This window comes from Sapajus apella, unplaced genomic scaffold, assembly GCF_009761245.1.
Source record: "Sapajus apella isolate SASKATOON/1434 unplaced genomic scaffold, GSC_monkey_1.0 scaffold179, whole genome shotgun sequence".
Lineage (NCBI taxonomy): Eukaryota > Metazoa > Chordata > Mammalia > Primates > Cebidae > Sapajus > Sapajus apella.
The window spans coordinates 270,240-290,409 of record NW_022437119.1 but is presented as its reverse complement, the minus strand read 5'-3'; the positions used below and the strand labels follow the sequence as shown (position 1 = coordinate 290,409).

General features: G+C 38.9%; 1 long non-coding RNA gene across 1 annotated transcript in view; it reads left to right on the top strand.

Moving 5' to 3' along the window:
- The window catches only part of LOC116543026, a 29,746-nt gene extending 13,761 nt beyond the window's left edge, over positions 1-15,985 (top strand). The window contains exon 3 of the long non-coding RNA XR_004265444.1: positions 13,177-15,985. This is a non-coding gene — a long non-coding RNA (uncharacterized LOC116543026). The remainder of the gene's footprint in view (positions 1-13,176) is intronic.
- Positions 15,986-20,170: the final 4,185 nt, after the last annotated feature.

Genomic DNA, 20,170 nt, shown 5'->3' with positions numbered 1-20,170 from the left:
CATCTCTCAGAGCTTTCTTTCCCGGGAGATTCTAGGGCAGCGCCAGCCCTCCCCCGCGGAAAGTTGTCAAAGTCTTCAGCTCAGGGCCTTTATCCTTGTTTTAAATGGAGCCATTTCTTCCCCAACTAGGCGAATGGCTGAGGAAAGGTTACGGAAGTTTGTGGAGGGGTTAGATCTGTTGTCTTAGGGGTCGTTGCTGCCCCGGGTCTGGCTCAAGGCTAGCATTCAATCCCAAATGAAAGAATAACTTCGGAAAGTAGAACTACTGCTGTAGGTTTCCAGAGCTTGTGGAGTCTCAAACAGGCATTTATATGATAAAGGAAAATGACTTCGGGGTCATTAAACCGTTTTGTTTTCCACTGAGGGCCCAGAGAAATAAATGTAATTAAAGACTGTAGCACCAGATTGATCTAGTCACCTCATTACCCTGTTGAATCTGAAAGTATTTCACGTTTGCTTCTGAAACTTTGGATCCTGATTTCCATCAGGTGGTTACTTCAGGTTTATTTCAGGCTACCTTTGAAAGACCATGAAACCAAATTCATTCACATAAAATGAGTTGCTGTTTTAGGAATATAATTTGCAGTGGTCCAGAATGGATTAATGCATCTGGAAACAGGACAGGTTTCTGTAATTCGATAATGAAAATTTGTACTAGGCATGTGTCATAACATTTTCTTATGTTGACTCGTCACATTTGAAACTACATACCTCTGTAGGAATTGTGTAATTAGCACTTGAAATTATGGTTGTAATTAGAATAAATTAATTTTACAAGGAAACTTTTAAGAACAGGATTTACTTCCTCGAGGAGATGGGAAGCTTTTGGCTGCTAAGAGCAAGCTTGCCATTTCAGCCTTTCTGTTGGTTGTTGAATTTAGAGCATTTTCAAAATAGGAAATGTGTAGTAGACATTAGTATTTTCTTCTTTCAAGTAATGAAAAGTCTTACATGACTAAATTTTAAAGACTGCTTTTTATATTAGAGATGAAAGATACAAGGTCTATCTTTTAGTCAATAGAGTTTATATATGTTGACCATATTTCTGAAGAGTTTTCCTTACTTACAAATTTCCTATATGTAGGTCATCTTTAATTTTTTAAGCTAAAAAACAAATCGGCATATTCTTTGTAACATAGCAAGATGTAGGATCAAGCATTTCATAGATACTTCGAATATACACACATTTAATTTTGAATAGTGGTGTGACAAATGATTGGATGAAGTAAAATAATTTAGTAACAGTTTGAATGAATTTTATGATCTGTTGTCAGAGCCTACTGCTCATTTAAATTCAGCCTCCCACCCCCATCAGTTAGGGCTCAGACCCACAGTGTATTAAAGCTACATAGATTATTATAGAGTACAGTGTTTCTAGAGCTTTTAAAGCACAGGTAGTAGGTTTCTAGTAAATTATTTTGTGCTGCTGAATGAAATATGGCTTTAAGAGTATATAAATTGCTGATTGTCTTTTTAAATGACATTTTCTTCAATTCACTGAGGTTAAGACCAGTGATGGACACTGGTCTTTGTCATAACCTTTTCAAAAATATAGCCAGACAAGATAGGCTGTTCTCTTTAGAAAGAAGGCAGGGACCTTGATTCTGTTTGAAACTATTAAAAAGGCCTCTTGTGCAGCCAGTTGCTGTTTGTGTATTTATTTATGCTTTGTATAAACTTTAAAATTGGCAGATGGGTATATAGTTTGAGTCACACGGCTCTTGGATTAGAGGATCTGTTTCCATTCCAGGGAAGAAATAAGCATAATATTTGTTTGTTCAAGCAGATATTCTCTTAGCTTTGACTCATTCTCTACCTTGTCACATAAGACCTTTTCAGCAGTCTTCTGTTGGACAAGCACTCAGTTAAGTCTGTTTCTGGTTTATTGCAACAGTTTTCCTGTGGTATCGGAAATTTTCTAGGCTGCTATAGATGAAACCAAACCTTTTTGGATTAAGTAAATATGCTAGCTAATTATTGCTTTCAAAACTGTCTTTAGGTTTGTAGCTACATGTTTGGAGTTGGGTGTGTTTTTTTCAACAACCCTTTCCTTTGTGCTTAGCCTAAAAGCCACCATATCCAGGCAAGTTTCAAGGCCATGTAGGCTGTGGGTTTTCTTGGTGAGACGGCACTGTTGTCAGGCTGGGCTCAGTCTGGCTGCTGGACAATGGAGGATAATTCCATGCATAGTTCAAAAAGCCAGCCACTTCTATAGCTGCTGTTGTACTGGATCATGGTGGCCCCATACATTTATACCATAGTTCATTTTTGTTCACTTTCTGGCTTTTTTCCAATAGTCTTTCTACCCTACCCTACTTACAAAGAATAGGGAATTGTGGTCATGTAGCCAGCATATCTAGGCTTGCGTCCTGAATGCCTTCCAAAAGATCATCTTGATCGTTGTGGTTTACTATAGTAGGTTTCATCAAGTGTCTTTCTCAGACTTGGGCCAGGCAAAAGCAGAGGTTTAGAGGTAGTTTATCAAAAAGAAATTATGAGGTTGGTGAACTTTATTAAAAAGTAGCAATGATCATCTGTCTATTACTCATGTAGGGACTTTTTTTTTCTACTCTGTCATCATGGTCCCATGGTTTTACATACAGTGTCATAAGCCACATGCTCTCTTCTGTGCTGAAGGAGGTGATCGTAGCCTTGCTAAGGAGGTGTGACCAGGGAGATCTCTAATCAGAAATGTTGGTCTGTTCTTGGGGATAGGTGCACAATATGAGTGTACATTGTACGTAAATCCTCTTCATTATTATTTGTAGCGGCATATAGCTGCTTTATTGACAAAGGCTAAAGCTAGAAAGGGGAACAAGTTGGGGCATGGGTTAGGGGTACTGTATCTTCCATCTTAGTACTCCTTCTTCTAAGCCTCTTTTCAGCACAGTTCAAATAATTTAAAAGGTGCATATGTGTCCTAGGTCTCGATATGTGGATGAGGTTGGAGTGGGAATGGATGTTGAGTTGGGGCTTGGGTAAGAAGCAGAGGGTGAATTGTGGGGTGCAGGAAGGAGTTGAAGTCTATGCCCATAGTAGGGAGATGTTACGGGTAGCCTTAGGGACAGGGTCAGGACTGGGGAGAGAATTGGAATCAAGGAGAGAATTGGAATTGGAATTGGATAAGCCAGAGGGCTGATTTGTAAGGTGGTGAGTAAGGAGATGAAACTGTTAGCGTTCCAGGTCTCTTTGCAGCTGTGCTGTTTAATGTCCAAATCAACTTCTCATTCTGGGAATTACAATCAACACAGAACAAAATGTGTTGCAGCTCTTCAAATATATCCAATAAAAAGGCTTTCTAGTGTCTGCTTCAGTATGACTTATATTTTTGGAGTGGAGAAATTTGAAAAGAGTGGAAAATAATTGTCAAGATTAAGCAATTGGAGGAGGGAGGAAAAAAAAACCATGGGCATTAAAGTAGAGTGGATGAATGGAGAGCCTACATGTCTATTACCTTGCTCAGCTTAACATTATCTTTGAAATGTGAAGATTAGGCATATAATATATGCAATTAGTACAGAACACAAATGTCAGCATAACTCATTTTCTGCAGTCACTGATTGGTTTCCCTATCAAGAAGACACATCATCACCATGATTTATCAGCACAGGCTCAAGAGTGGATTTCAGGCTCATTGTCCTGTGTAACATGGGTCATCTTAGTCCTCATCAGCTTGAAATGTAGGTTTCCTATTTGTAATATATCAGCTCTACAAACTTAGTTGAATCTTATTTCTGACTTTTTTTAACATGGAATTTTATTACTTTTTTGGATGTCATATATCATTTTTTTCAATGTCATATATCACTTTTTTTTAATGTCATATATTGATGAAACTTTTCTAAGAATGTGGATTTCCAGGTAAATGCAGTAATTTCCTAAAGAAAGTGAAATAATATATAGTATTAATTATGACCACCACTCCAAGTCTAAGATCTAATTTCTCCTTGAATTAAATGGCCATTTTTTTTTTCCTTCAAAGCAGTGTTTTCCAGAGTATTAACTCTGAAAATGGGGGGTTTTTATTAGAAAAGAAATAAATTGTTGATTCTTAAGGCATGATGGTAATATGAAGGACTATGTTATTATGGGATCTGAGTTGGAATAAATATTAAGTCTAAATTACAATGACTGTTTATTGTGATTACTGTAAAGCGGTTCTCATGGCTATTCTTGCTTCTGCCCTTTGAAATTACTTTTAGTATTGATTTTCAAATGGAAATAGTATTATTAGTGTCACTGGCTAATGACATTCCCCACAGGCAAAGGCTTCTGCTGGTGTAAGGTTGTGGTTGACATTCTAGGGAGTACAATGGGGCTGGCCAGAGCTAAGTTGCTTGTTTGGCCTGCCTGCTGAGACATCAAATTTGGTCTGGACGATCACTCTTTGGCCTAAAGGAATCCCTAGTTGTACATGTCTGTCCTTTTTTTGTGGTTGTAAGTAGGGCTGGGAAGAAAGCAAAGAATCTTCTGGTGAAAGGCAGGCCTAGTCAAGGGCCAAATTAAAAAAGGGTTTTTAAAAAACAGTAAAACTCAATTTCCTTTTGTGCAATTGAAATTTACCTACAGTAACATGTACAAATCTTAAGTGTGCATCCCAATGATTTTTGATAATATTTATACCCACGAAATCAACACCAAAGTGAAGATACATAATATTCTGGTCACCCCAGAAAGTGTTCTCATGCCCCTTTCTAGTCATTCCCCCCATCTAAAGATAACTCCTTTTTTTTTTTTTTTTTTTTTTTTTTGAGACAGGATCTCCCTCTGTCTCCCAAACTGGAGTGCAGTGGCATGATCGCCGCTCACTGCAACCTTCGCCTCCTGGGTTCAAGTGATTCTCCCGCCCCACCTTTCCACGTAGCTGGGATTACAGTTGCGTGTTACCACAGCCCGGCTAATTTTTTTGTATTTTTATTAGAGACAGGGTTTACCTGTGTTGGCCACACTGGTCTTGAACTCCTGACTTCAAATGATTCACCCACCTCAGCCTCCATACAGGTGTGAGCCACTGTGCCTGGCCTCCTATTTTTATTTCTATCATCATCTATTAGTTTTACCTATATGTACTCTGGTTTATGACACATCTAGTCAACTCCCCTTCCAGCACTCTTTGTTCCCTGTTGATGACTCTTCTTGTCTTGTCCTCTGGTTTCTTGGAAGACTCCCACCTTGCCGCACACTGGGGCATTCAGTAGAATCTTGGACATGGTTAGTCTTCTAGGAGTAGTTATTGAATGACCTGGGAAAGATAGGGGATTTCTTTAAGCAGAGGTATGTTTTATTCATCCTTTAATAACAAATAACAGTAATGGACATTGCTATCTTTAAAATAGTAGCTTCTAAATTATTGAGCAGTTACTATTTACTAGGCAAACATTAATTTTCCATATATCTAATTTAATCCTCATGACAGCCAAATGAAGTACAGTAACTCTTAGTACATACAGACTTTAAAGATGAGAAAATTGAAGTTCATGGAGATAATGTAGCTTGTATGAAGTCACACAGCTAGTGGTTTGCAAATTACTAGCACAGTGCTTGGCCTTGTAGTAATCAATAAATGATGAATGTATATGCCATGCACCTATGAAAACTCATTGGTCCTATGCCCTGCTTACTTCCTGTTTTGTTATCACATCAGAAGGCATTGTGATAGAGAAAGACTTTGTCAGAGCTTCCTGGTGGCTTAATCTGATAAATACTGAGGGGTATTTACATTTTATTTAAGGATTGCCTGGGGCAGAGCTTTCACTCAAAAAATTCAATTGTTAACAGTTGACTTTCTAACACCTAGATACATTGGAGAAATAATTTTGATGGGTTCTAAAAGTAATAGTATTTTCTGATCACTGACTATAGGCCGGGGAGTTAACATGAAATATCTCATGAAATCTTCATAACAATGTATGGAGAATGAATATCCATACTATTTTTCATATGTGACAGATGAAGAAACTGAGAGACTGAGGCCGTCCTTAGGCCACTCAGCTAACAAGATGGTAGAGTGAAGATTTGAGCCAGATTTGACTGACTCCAAAGGTACCTCCTAATCACTAACCACTATATCATACTCCCTTCCTAGGCAGCACAATTGAGTCTTTCTAGTGCAGGTTTGCACAAAGGCAAAATTACTTTCATTCACCAAATTGGACATAATTAGGAGGAATGTGCCTATACCAAATGCATAGTTGTTCCACAGCTGTGGTATTTGTTCAGTTGAACAAACCTCTGAACATTTCTTAAGTGACTTTTCTGTATCAGGCACTGTACTGGGGTACCCTTTCCCTCTTCTCTGGTCTGGGACATTCTGACTTTTCACTTTCCAATGTGCAGCTCACCTCACTTGGTGATTCTCTTGAACCATTGCTACAGGACATTGACCAGGTGGCTGTGGCTTTCATTGGTCAGGTGACTTTGGCTGTCATATCGGTTTAAAAACAATGGTACTCTCTTCTACAAGTGCATCTGGGAGCTTGTTTCACCTGTATCTTCAAGATTATACATCCTCTTAATTCACTGTTGAGTAAAAACTCTACTTATTTTTCATTACATGGTATAGGCTTTCAGTCTGTCTCTCATCAGAGTCATATGTCTCATTTCCCTTCTCTCTGTCTCTCAGCCCTACCCCATTCTTCCTCCCTCTCTCCTTTTCTCCCTCCCTCCTTTTCTTAACAGATATCAGTGGTTTTTATTAACCGAATGGGGCTCCTCAGGGTGTGCTGAGCTCATTGAAAGATTTTCATTTCTGGATGTTTTCCTTTGATAGCTATATTAATCTTGGTGAAAGAAATCCACCCCCCACAACAAAGTGTAGCTTCATAGAAGAGGCTTTTCACTACTTATATAACTCATTTTAAATGGAAAAATAAAAAAGTTCAAGCTTTATTTTGTACACTATTTATGCTGCCTTCAGTTAGATAATATTTCCCAAAATATATCTTGTTAACAGAGACACAACGCCTTGAACGAGCATATTAATTATAGTTCTCGAAGTTGAGAATCATCATGTAGTGTTTTTCTGCATTGTAGAATGTTTGCTTAACAGCAATAATTAACAGTGACAAGTCCATTGTATGTTTATAGGTAAATTTAATAACAAACATGAAACCCAGTTCTGAAAACTTGCTCCAAATAATGTAGGTAGCATTTGTGACTGTTCTGGAGTTAAGGGTTAGTAAACAGCTAGGGTTCTTAAAATATTTATTTAGCTCTTAAAAGTAGAAACAAACAACCTAAAGAAGGCAGGCTGAGTGCGTTCTTGAATATACTCATAGATATTTTCTTTCAATGGTGACTTTGAAAGTATTGAGAATTGACCTGCTTATTTTGCCTTTGATTCTCTGTATGTATGCTTGCCTCTACCCTTGGGGGGTTTATTGAACATCAAGGCTTCCAAGAGCTCTTGAATTTGTGAGTGATTTTTGGAGCTCTGGGAACAATGTGAGCCATTCTCTTGGAAACAGGACAAGGTGCTCCTAGATGCTCTCATTCCAGGGAGCATTTGTTTTCCGACTAGCTGGGAACCCGATGATCGCGCTAAAAGGTCTGGTCAACCAGCCTCCCTCAGTTCCTGTGTATCTGGCAGGCGGATTCATTACAAACCTTAGTGTGCTCATTAGCCTCGTGATGTGGCAACTGCCTAAAAAAGAAACACGGAAAAGTTGTGTCACCGAAGGTGAAACTTGGTAAAGAGCTGCCCGGCACCGGCTCCAGGCATGACAAAGCGCCTTCCTGGTGGCGGCAGCGGCGGTGGGCAATGGGGGTTTCTGTTTGCTTTGCCCTCGATACCCGCGGCCCATTCGACTCACAGGGAGGCGTCACAAAGGGAATCGTGGCCCGGGCCAGGCTCTGTGGCTGACTGTTCGAGCAGCTGCAGTCCAGGGGAAGAGACTGCGCTCCCTGGTGCAGCCCGCAGCCTCGCAGTCTAGACCGCGGGCACGTTGCAGCCTGTGGGGAAGCAGCGTTAAGATGGTGGCGGTCAGAGCAGCGCTGGTGGTGGCCGGGCGGGGCTCAGGGAGGCGCGCCGTCCTCCCCACCCACACCTATCGAGGCTGTCTTGCTTTCTGTACACCTGACCCACCCGCTGGACACCTCAAAGGCAGGCATAGAAGGCCAAGAGCCTTGAAGTTAGTATTTGACCAACACAAGAGCTTTGCTTTCTCTGTCTTCTTGTTAATGCTAATTTGACTTTAGCTGCTCAAAAACCGACGGTGCATCTTGAGCAGGCAGTTTTGAATTTATTTGTGTGTTTTATATTGCTTATGTTTTATTGCATTGATATTTTTCAGATTGCAAAATAATGCATATTTGCTGGAGACGATTTGGAACATCATGAAAGCATAGAGAACAAAATATCGCCAAGGTTCCACTACCAAGTTAACTTTGAGGCTTTCCTTCTAGTCCTTTTTCTCTGGATATTATAATACATAGACATGGCTAATTATCTTTAAGTGTGTATGTGGAATCAGGCAGAATATACGATAACTTCCTTTTTTCCCTGAACATGTTAGAATGTTCTTTTATGTCATTAAATAATCTGCACCATCATTTTTAGTGTGTATACTAGGTGTCCACTTAGGGGTAACCAAGGAGAGACGGTGATTTCTGCCTGGGGTGTGAATGATTTTCCTGCACTTCCTTGAGATCCTTCTCACTGGACTCCATAAGCATGACTACTATTTTATAAAAGTACATATATGAATATGTACACATATGGGGCTATGCATATGTATGTATATATCTGAAAATACCAAATTAAATATACATAGACAACTATGCACATATGTAAATATATGCACAACAAATATGCTTAGAATAAATCTTGAAAGAACATACACCAAAAGGAATCTTTGGATGGTCGACTTATAGAAATTTATAGTGTTTAGTCATATTTTTCTATTTTATCTATACTGGAAATACATAATTCTATTAATGATATAATAATAAAAATATTAATGAAATATTACTTATTGATTGTCTTCAAACTAAGTTTTCTGCTCTAACCATTCCTTGAGTTGGAGTGAACCACTTATTATTTTTATATTCTACGATGCTTCAAGTCCAAGCTAAATCTCCATCCTCCATGAAGCCTTTCTTCCACCCTCCCAGCAGGCACTGCTTACTTCCTGGACAGGGCTTCTATGTGACCCCTCTGGCAATCTCCATGAACTACTTTAGGTATATCTCATAGTTAACTTCTCATCTGCTTATGTCTTATCTCTCTAAATAGACTGGAACGTCTTCAAGGATCCTTTTCACAGAACAAGTGATCACTAAATGTATTACTTAATGACAATGCTTGTCATCCGCCCTAGGTTTCTGTAAATGTTCCTTTACTTTTGAAACTCTATACTAAAAGCACTTAGACTTATAGCAATAATCCTGCTGAATTTAATTTTCCTAATTGAATTTAGGATACAATTGCTACTTCACAATTGGCCATCTACATAGAATTTGGTCAGTGATGATACTGACAATATTACTGAAATAGTAGTGATTTTCATATTGATTTTTCAAGTTAAAGGACTCTTACTAGAGGGTTTCTTGGTGATAGAAACAAATCTATAGATTCACACATACATTGGACAGTCATAACCTAACTTAAGTGATTTCAGTTATTTGAATTCATGTGTCAATTAATTCATCCATTAATTTACTCGATAAATATGTATTGAACCTTCTGTGTGCCGTCTGCTGCCTTAGACACTGAGAATACAGCAGTGAGAAGAACAGATAACTATCCCTGCCTTCATGGATAATATGAGCATATTTTGCAAGCTTACTTCAGGGAAATAGACTTTCAGTGCATGAGGCACTCTGTTCCATGTTGGTGGTATGTCAAGCAATGAGTGATCTGTTGCCCATCACAGCCATCAGTCTCTGGCCAGGCCAAATTACTAATGAGTCAAGCTGGATAGAGTCATACATGGGTTGCTTATCTGTGGTTCAAGAACCACTGAAGCTGTGGTTCCTGGACCAACTTGGCCATCAGCATCACCTCTTACCACATATACATCCCACCAGGAGAATTTGATTCAGTATATCTGGGAGTGAGCGTTAGAAAGCCACATTTTAAAATTAAACTCCTCAAGGGGTTCTAATGCACAGCTGTTTTAGGAACCTACTGCCTCTAGGTAATGTTTCTCAAGCTTGCCTAAAGAATCACCAGTAGGGTTTGTTTGTTTTTTCTAAACAAAACAAAACAAAACAAAAGAACCCTCCCTCTGACCTGCTGAATTAGAACTTTAGGAAAAGAGCTTGTAATCTGACTTGTAAGCCGGTGTCCTGGTGATCCTTATCATCAGGCTAGTTGGGGAAACGTTGTCCTGGAGACAATCCTAGGATTCTGAGAAATTAATGTATAAATGTCCATTTTTTTTTCTGGTGAGCAGGTTCCATAGCTTTGAACAGATTCTCAAAGGCATCAACAACTCCAAAAATGTTACATGAGGTGGAGCCCTGAAGTCTAGGATGCGCATTGTTGTCAACTGTATGTTTTGAGTTCTCTGTGTCCTCATGGGTTGAATTAAGTAATCTTAAAGACCTTCCCGGCCCTATTCATCTTCCACATATAAGTGTTCTTCTTGGAAGCCTCCTCTCTCCCTTTTTGCTACTTTTTTCTATCTTATTGCCAGTCTTGCCTCAATTGTTTCTCTTTAGAAGAAAGTAGGGAAGAAGGAGAATTTCAAAGCCTGGGCTCTTGCAGAGAGGGCCGGACTGGGAGACAGCTTTGGGCTTGCCATTCAGAAATGGCAATCCTAGCAGAGCTGTTAGAATAGCAGAGGTCGACGTCCAAATACTTTGACTCTTATGATAGCTTGAACCTCAGTGGATCTTAAACTGGTGAGATAAGGGGGTGGGAGTGGGGCCTCCAAGATATTTCTCTGTTAGTCTAGAACAGGATGATGCAGGGTGGACAAGGTATTGCCCTTTTCCTTGGACATAATTTTTCTCCCTGTATCTGGTGGCAGGTGTTTATGGGAGGTGGGAGCAGGAGTGTGAGTGTTGGGCTTGGCCTAGGTGCATCCCAACCCTGTCACATCCTTGAGGCACCAAGCAGTGTCTCTGTAATTGGTTCATGACCAATCAAGTGCATTGACCTATTACTGCTAGTTACTTTGAGTTATAAATGGTTTTTATTTCCTCTGTGGAATTGGGGGTTCAGGCTATATAGGATGACCTGATTTGTATCACAAGAGCCTTTGGGACTTTGACAGATTTCACTGTTTAAAACACACCCAGCTTCCTCCCTCCACCCCACTGGACATAAAAGCAACCTTTGAATTTATGGCACAAAGAGCATGTCTTTAAAGGGCAGCATGCAGAAAAAGGGAGGAAAAGGAAGTAAGGCAGTTCATCTTCTTTTCTGAGGCCATTGTCTCCAGACAAGTGACAAAACTGAATACCTTGAAAAATCTTGTATTGATTTTTAGTGCAGAGGCATCTCCCCAGGATCTAAAAATCCTGGTTGAAGATAATAAACTTATTTCCCTGCCTTTGAGCTAGAGTTGAGTTGCTTAGTTTACACGGCTGGAACAAATGAGAGTAGTTGCTCTGCTGAGAGTGAGATTTGGACCAGAATGCATCTCTCTTGACCATATTGTATATAGGGGAGACAAAATTTATAAAAACCATATATACAAGTCGAACTCAAATGCTGAATGTGGAGGTAGTTCCGAGATTGAAAGAGTTATTGTTTTATGAAAGGTTTTTCTTTTAATAGCATCATCTTTAGTATACTTGCATGTTTCTTTGGGCATGAAGGACTACTCGATTAAAAAGAAAGAAAGAAAATTCAAGCCTAGAGGCCTCTTGTTGAAGCATTTGTTTCTTGCTATTCTAGTTAGAAACTGTTGCTTAGAGTGGCTGTTTTGCTTCTTGAATTATTATATTTTTTATTTTAATTATTTTAAATACAATTCTATGATATCCAGTTCTATGGTATTAAGTATATTCACATTGTTCTGCAGCCTTAATCACCATGCTCCACGGGTTTTTAATCATAGGCTATAATGGCTGGAAGGGACCTTAATCATCATTTGGTCCAACCTGCCCACTACAGAGTAGAAGAATTAGGCTCACAGAGAGTCAGTGACTTGCCCAAGGTCATAGAACAAGTTAGTGGTAGGGGCCTAGACCAGTATATTTCCACATTGACACAGTAACAGATTCAGGCAGGTGGCCTCTGTTACTCTACTGATAGCAGAATCAAGGACTGACATAAATGTTTAGGATGTTTTTCTGTGCTTTTTTTTTTCCTTTATCAAGCAAGCAACCAACTATTATGGTTTAGAGCCAGAAGGTCCTTCAGACACTGTCTAGTTCAGTTTCCTTATTTAAAATATTGGCCATATTTGTGATTTCTAAATCCAAGTTGAACTACAAAAAGATGCTAACATTCTTATTTCTAAAGTATAGGACAATTCTTTTCAAGGCTTCCTTTCACTTACTCCATGACATTCTTTGGTTGAAACCAGGTCCTTTGTGGGTGGCTGTTATTAATAAGCTTTCTTTGGGATGTTTACAGTAACTGCTGTGACCTAAATAAGTTTGCTTGTATTGTTTTCTACACAAAAGCAAGAACAGCTTTTAAAACTACAGTTATCCTTCTCATCACAATGAACTCATTCATGACTACAAGAACTGAAGCATTGCATTTTCTCACATTTGGGGCCTTTGTACAACCCAATCATGTTTTCTTGGAGTAGACCTTCAGGACAATATACCATGTAGCATTATAGCATGATCCTTCTTTAAAATTTTATTTTTACTTTTAATTGTGATAACATGCACATAACATACAATTTATCATCTTAACTATTTTGATGTGTACCGAACAGTAGTGTTAAGTGTAAGGGTTATTGCCGAGTTTAAAATGAGGAAACTGAGGCCAGTATAAGAACAATTAAATTACAATTTATTCAGCTCCCGGGCAAGGTTCTATGGTCCGGGAAAGGGGGGCCAGAGAAGTCGTGCTGACTTCCTGAGGTGTAGGGTTTTTATAGCTATAGCGAGCAAGGAGGAGCAGGGTGCTCTGATTGGTTATGGGGGAGTGGGACGTAGACAGGGCTACGTCCTGGTAGGTAGATTGTTGGGCGGGATTTTCCTAATGCAAGATCCGGCTAGGGTTACATTAGCCGGATCCTTCCAGGAGAGCATGTGCTCCTGAGGTAGGTTCCGGGTGCAGAGATGTGACGTAGGTTTTGGGTGCAGAGATGGGTGGGTGTGTCCGAGCTCCTGGCTAGGCATCCGACCTTACATTAAGTACTTAACTGAAGTATATAATCTGAAGACTGGTTGTGCAGCCAGTCTTCAGAAAGTTTTTGTCTCTCAAAAGTGAAACTATGTACACATTAAAGAATTCCCCATTTCCCTCTTACCCCAGTCCCTGGAAACCATCATTCTACTTTGTTTCTATGGATCTGACTACTTTAGATACCTTCTATCAGTGGAACTATAGTTATTTGTCATTTTGTAACCGGCTCATTTCATTTAGCATTGCTATAAAGAGATACCTGAAATTGGATAATTGATAAGGAAAAGATGACCCTTGAGGCTCATCCATGTTGTAGTATAGTATGTGGAAATTTATTTCCTTTTTCAGGCTGAATAATATTGCATTGTAGGTATAGAACACATTTGGCTTATCCATTGGAGACCACTTGGGTTGCTTTCATTTTCTGACTCTTTTGAATAATGCTGTTAATGAACTTGGGTGTAGATCTTTTTTTTAATTGATGGGAGAAATTGTTTTAAAATACTCAATTTGTTTCCTCAATCTTTAAGATTATTAAAATAACATGGTGAATAAAATAAAGGAAGAATGCAAGTTGTTAGGGTACTGGAGTTTTCAGGCTCCAGTCCAAATGACTTGCAAGTTTGAGAACCATTAGTAGAGTGAATAGGACTTTTCTAGGTCCTCTTGGGTCTATTATGTTTACTTTTATTATAGTGATTGTGTGTGTGGAAATAATGAACTTCCTCTTTGATAGCCTCTATGATCCTTCATCCTTGCATTTTTGCCCTTTACAATTTATTTACATTCCCCACTGTACTGTAAACTTGTTGAGTGTAGGGACCAAGTTATTAATTTCTAAATAATGCTTAGGACAAATCCTGGCTCATAAAGCAAATGCAATAAATGATGGAATAGACATTTGACTTATTCTGTCATTTGGAAAAATTTAACTTCACAATTAGTCTTGGAATAATTCAACATTTTTATTTGTTTTTATCTGCTTCTTTTATATTTGAAACACCTCATGTTTAGGAGCACAGATTAGTTATAAATATGTGGAAATCAGTTGTTTTTTTTTTTTTTCCTAAACTCTTTTTGGGGAGAGGGAGAAACATTTGTTGAATACTTGGCATCAAATAGAGGAAATATCCAAGCCTTGACTTTAGTTTTGATTTGAGTAAGTCCCTCTGATGTTTCCACTGTGAAATTGCTTTCCTCCCTGCCACCTCTTTGTGTGTCGCTTTGAGTTGTGCAGCTAGTGCTGTGAGTGCTGTTTTTGTATCAGGGCATAGATTTCCCCCTCCAAGTTTTAGCTCTTAAGCTTTGTTTTCATGCCCCCGACCTTCTCCTGAACCTCTCCAACATCTTTATAATGTTCCAGAAATAGAAACCTCCCAAAGTGGATTGTGGTTTGTAATAAAGGCCCTTAATCTTTATTATGTTGTTTCCCATTGGTGGGCAGAAAGCCTGCAAATATATTTATTTTCAGATGATAGACAATACTTGAGAGACTCATGCCTAGGTGTCTGGACTCTGTTCATTCAAAGAGCACCAAGCATTATGGCAGGCTCGGGCACTGGTGAAATAGTGATGAGGAAGAGTCTCTGTACTCTTACAAAGCTGATAGTGAGAGAAATAAAAAGGAAGTGGTGCCTTGACTGGGAAACACAGAGAGCTAGGGAAACTCATAGGAAAGGGAGCTGACATAGTTGGGTGGCGGTAGCAAGTACAATCATTAACTTCACACGTGAAGGATGAGTAAGAATTTGTCAGTTGATGAGGAGGAAGAAGAGTGTCCTGGAAAGTGGGAACAGCACATGTGGAAGCTAGGAGATGAGCAAGAACATGGCTTAGACAACAGAAGGAAGTACATTATTCCTAGAGTAGTGAGTCACCTTAGTTACATGGATAGTCCTGAAATATGCCGAATTATACCACTCTTGTTTCAGTGGACAGTCTCATTGATTCCAGTTTGTTAGCAGAAATATTGAAAATGCAATTTTTCTGTGCATTAACAAGGAGGTTCCCTGGTAGGGAGAAATATATGAAAGACAAGCAGGCTCAATGGGAACTTAATGCACTTGATGAAATGCTGATTGTGAACAAAACTTCAGGATACTATCATTATAAATGAATGAAACTCATTAGATTTTAAGTAGAAGACTTTTTTTTTTTTGCTGCTAAGATTAGAGGCCTCAGGATTTTGTCAATTGTGGACTCCATGATCAAAAATCCATATATGCGTCTGCAGCCATGATTTTTTTATTAGTAACAAGAATGAGGGATAACTTCTTAACTATTCAGAATATGGATTATTTAGCAGTAAGATACAACAAGTCCAGAAAGCAGCTTAATCAACTTTATTCATATGAAAGTACATAGTTATATGGCTATTATTAGTAGGCCATGAATTTTTATTAAGTCAAAAAGAACACTGATATTTAACAGATAATGTCATTCTTGACAGTCAAGAGGTAGTCAGGCAGAACACAACTCATTTCTGGCTTCCACTATAACACTCATGTTGACTTTCAGCTTTGACTTCAGTAGTTGTGTGAAAGTAAATGTGCAGATTTTGCCACACAGGAATTTCAGGATAGTTCTATTCATAGCATTTATTCCTTCAAGGAAAGTGTATTGGGTGCTGGCTCTCTGTCAGACTTGATTCTAGGTGTTGGAAAAATGTGACCAAGCCAAAGATTGTCCCTGTCCTTGCAGGGCTCACAGTGTAGTGGGGAAGACAGATAAGCAAATAGTCCATTGGGACAAATACTATGTGACCAGTGGTGTAATAGCAGATGTCCTGGAAACTGTGCAAGCTCAGAGGAGGGCAGCTAACACTGTCTTGAAGGGTCAGGGATTGTTCCCTGAGGAGAGAGATCAGCTGGGATTAGAAAAGTGACTTAGGACCTGGCCTGGCAAAGAGGAGGGCAAAGAGAATTTCAAGCAGAGAGAACAGCTCATTTGAAGACAAAGAAGTAAGAAGAATGGCAGGAAGGAAGAGCGGGGGTGGGGGGGATTGCAAATATAAATGTAAAAGGGAATAGCTGCATGACATGCATTATGTCTAGAGAGGCATGAAGTGTACTTGAATAGGTAGGCAGGGGCTAGCACACAAAGGCATTGAGGTATACCTTTGTGTATGAGGATGAAGAGTTTGGATTTCATTTCAAATGCATTGGGAAACCTTTTGAGAGTTTCGTGATGGGAAGCCCTGTGATCTGATGTACATTTTAAAAAAAATTCTGTCTGACTGGGAAGACAGTGAGAAAGCTGATGCAGTGGTCCAGGCCGAGACTTGGTAGAGTAGGAGTGAAGATGGACAATGTCTAAAGATTTGAGAGCACTATCCAGGGGTTGGGGTAGATTGGGTTTCGTGCAAATAATAACATGAGTGGTACATTGATATCTCATTTACCTAAGTGGGAGACAGGAGTCAAGAATGATGACTCTTATGTTTCTGGGATCCAGTTCCATTGCTAACACTTAAAACTGTGTGATTGAGCAGTATCACTTCTCCTCTGCATCTCCTTTTTTTCTGTCTCTTACATTTCCCCACTGTGATTGCAGACTGATTTTCAATGGTGATTCATAAGAATCCTAATATCCTTTACTTCTAAGTTACATAGCAGACTGTTTATAAATGTTGCCCAAATAAATGAACTGACATTATGCAGGTACATTCTTTTGCAGGTATACTTCCTGGTTAGGTGCAGATTAGCCTATTTAGTCTTTCTTATCTGTAACTTATTACTGGAAATATATTTTCAAATGAGGACTAAACCAATCCAAAGTGGAAATCGAACCTTAGAATGTGTGTAACGTAATGGTCCCCTGTACTGGACTGGGACTTAGGAACTCACATTTCCCCCCTTTACTTTGTTGTTGTCTTGCCTTTATTTAGTGAAACAGAAAATCGCTTACATGCTTTATATTAATATTCCCATTTTTTAAATATATATGACAATGCCAGATCCTGACTTAAATTTTATGGGTGATATTATTAACAGGATAATAGCTTTAAGCATAAGCATTTAGTGTCTATAACAGACCTTTCCTCTAATAACTTCCTGGAGTTTGTCATTGGAGGTGGTGTAAGGCAGAGAACAGAAGCCCCTAAAGAGCTTTTTCAAAGAATCTATGTCCTGACTCTACCCTATGCTGACTTCAGTGGGGGCATGTGGCTGGACATGCACAGTGGACTACCACTGTCTTAGACCTTCTGCATAGTCTTTTAGCAATATGGTCTTTTCATGTTTCAAAACATCAAATGTAAAAGCCAAAACTACAACTGGTAAGAACTCACTCACCAGTAAAGGGGAAATGTACGGGGATTGGAACTACTATTGACAAAATCTAGATTATAAGATCAACATTGCAAAGACAAGCAGATTTGCAATAATTGCATCAGGGGACAGGTGTTTTCTGAACAGTAGAACCGAAAGTCAGTGTTATATAATGGGCTAAAAGGGATACTTTTTTAATGCTCAAGTATACAAAGTAACCTGACCTTATAGCTAGTAGAATTTTATGGGTTTCATGATTTGCCATAATGAAGAAATAAAAATCTTTTAAAATTTTCTTACTGTATTTGAAAGCAGTTATTTTGAGTGTGGTTGGCAAGTATTCAGCCTACCCTTTTCCCATAGATAGCTAAAGGAATTCTGCATTGTTGGGTCTGATTTAATGAGTTTTGTTCCAGTGAAAAACAAAGCTAATACAAGTACTTTCTAAGTCTGGTTTCATCTGTACATGAACTAGAACTAAATGATTTAAATGTGGGGCTAAAATAATGAGAGTACTCCCAATAAGGTATCCTGGAATATGCATTTGAGTGCTTTCTCTAAAGAAGAATACAACCATGTTAAGTCACAAATGCATCAGCAAAAGAAGAAATGAAAAAGATTGTTCATTCTGAAATAACACTTATGGATTGTTTAGCAAAACTTTATTTCAAATTTGAAAATAAAGGTTTTTTGTTCAACATTAATTCAACAAATATCTATTGAATACCTACTATATGCCAGTGTTCTAGATATAAGTGATAGGCAGTAAGTAAAGCAAACACCTTTGCCCTCTTGGGTTTATATGTATGTCTCTGTGTGTGTGTGTGTGTGTGTGTGTGTGTGTGTGTGAGCGTGCACGTGTGTGTATGTGTGTGTGTGTGTGTGTAGGGGCATACAATAAGCAATATATAAAGGTAAAAAAAGATATGTTACCTGCTGACAAGTACTATGGAGGAAAATAAATCTGGGAATATGTATGTATGGTGGTGGTAAATGGCTGTAGTTTGAGTATGATGATGAGGGATAGACTTAACGAGAAGATGATATTTGAGTAAAAATCTGAGAGAAAGCCATTTAGGTATCTTGGGGAAGGGGGTTTTGCATTTTGCTTTGGTAAAATTAAAGTGCACAAGAATAAAAAATGTATTGCCCATAAGTCAGGCAGTCAGAGTTGTCTTTTTACTGAACAAGGGTGAAGTTCTTTCTGCATTCCTGTATAAATTCTGCAAGGGAGAATTTCAAATGTAGTCTCTGGTTATTTGAATCTTAACAGTTCATGAACAGCTTTTAAATTGTACTCTGAAATTTCTGTATATGCATACAGATAGCATTTATATGTACTAAGTTGGTATGTACCCATGCATATACCCTGCTTTAGTGTAGAAACTACTTGATGATTTGCAAATTCAGGCATATCATATTTTCATTTATGCAAAATAAAGTATTAACTGTTCTGATGTCTGAGAAGAATGAGCACCTCTCAGGTACATCAGTTCTGCTTGAGCTACTTTAGACCATTTGACTCCTGAAAGTAGGAGAAAGTATCAGCTAGATAGATCAGCCTCTCCTGAGGACCTGCAAAGTGCAAGGAAGAACAGTGGAGCCACTTGCATTGAGTAGCATGTGAATCAAAGTCATGGAGAGGAGTGGTTGTTGTTCAGTATTTGCTGTGGATTCTGTTAGGACTAGTAGATCCATATTCTTTCTATTTCTTGGTGTTGGTCCTTTTTGCATTGCTATAAAGGAATGCCTGAGACTGGGAAATTTATACAGAAAAGAGGTTTATTTAGCTCATGGTTCTGTAGGCTGTACAACAAGTGTAGCATTAGCATTTGCTTCTGGCAAGGCCTCAGGAAGTTTACAATCATGGTGGAAGGCAAAGGGAAAGCTGCCTTATCACATGGTGAGAGGGAGAAAAAGAGGGAGGAGGTACTAAACTCTTTTAAACAACTAGATCTCATGTGAACTCATAGAGTGAGAACTCACTCATTGCCCTGGGGATGGCACCAAGACAGTCATGGGGCATCTGCCCCCATGACCCAAATACCTCCCACTAGGCCTACCTCTGACATTGGAGGTCACGTTTAAACATGAGATTTGTAGGGGATGCACATCCAAATGATTTCACTCTCTGAACAGTGCTCTGTGTAACTCTTGCCACTTGTAGGTAGATAAGGTGGGGAAGGCCCACTAGGTCTAGAAGAACAGAGTTGATTCTGTATTGAGGGGGTCACAGACCTAATGTGAAAAATTATTGCTCCAGACTCCCTTGTACAACATTTGGACATGTGATATCTTTGACATGTTTTTGGCATATACTACCAGTCAATGGTGTCCAAATAGACAGGAGGGGAGTGAATCCATGCCAGGACAATTAGCTGTTGTAGTAAGAGGCTGGAAATTTGTTCTTCCCCTTTTTCTTCAGTGAAGTGCCTATCTGTTATATAAATATTTGAATGAGGTGGTAAGAAGGGACAGAACTGTGTGTATTTGTGGAAAGAAGACAGGAACTGGGTGCCCTTGAGTGAGCCTCTTAATCTCAATGGGTCACAGTTATGTGAAACTCTTCAGTGAGAATAATGACTTTAAGTACCCACTAAGCTTGTTGGAGTATAAAACAAAATAGGATATGTGAAAGCATTTG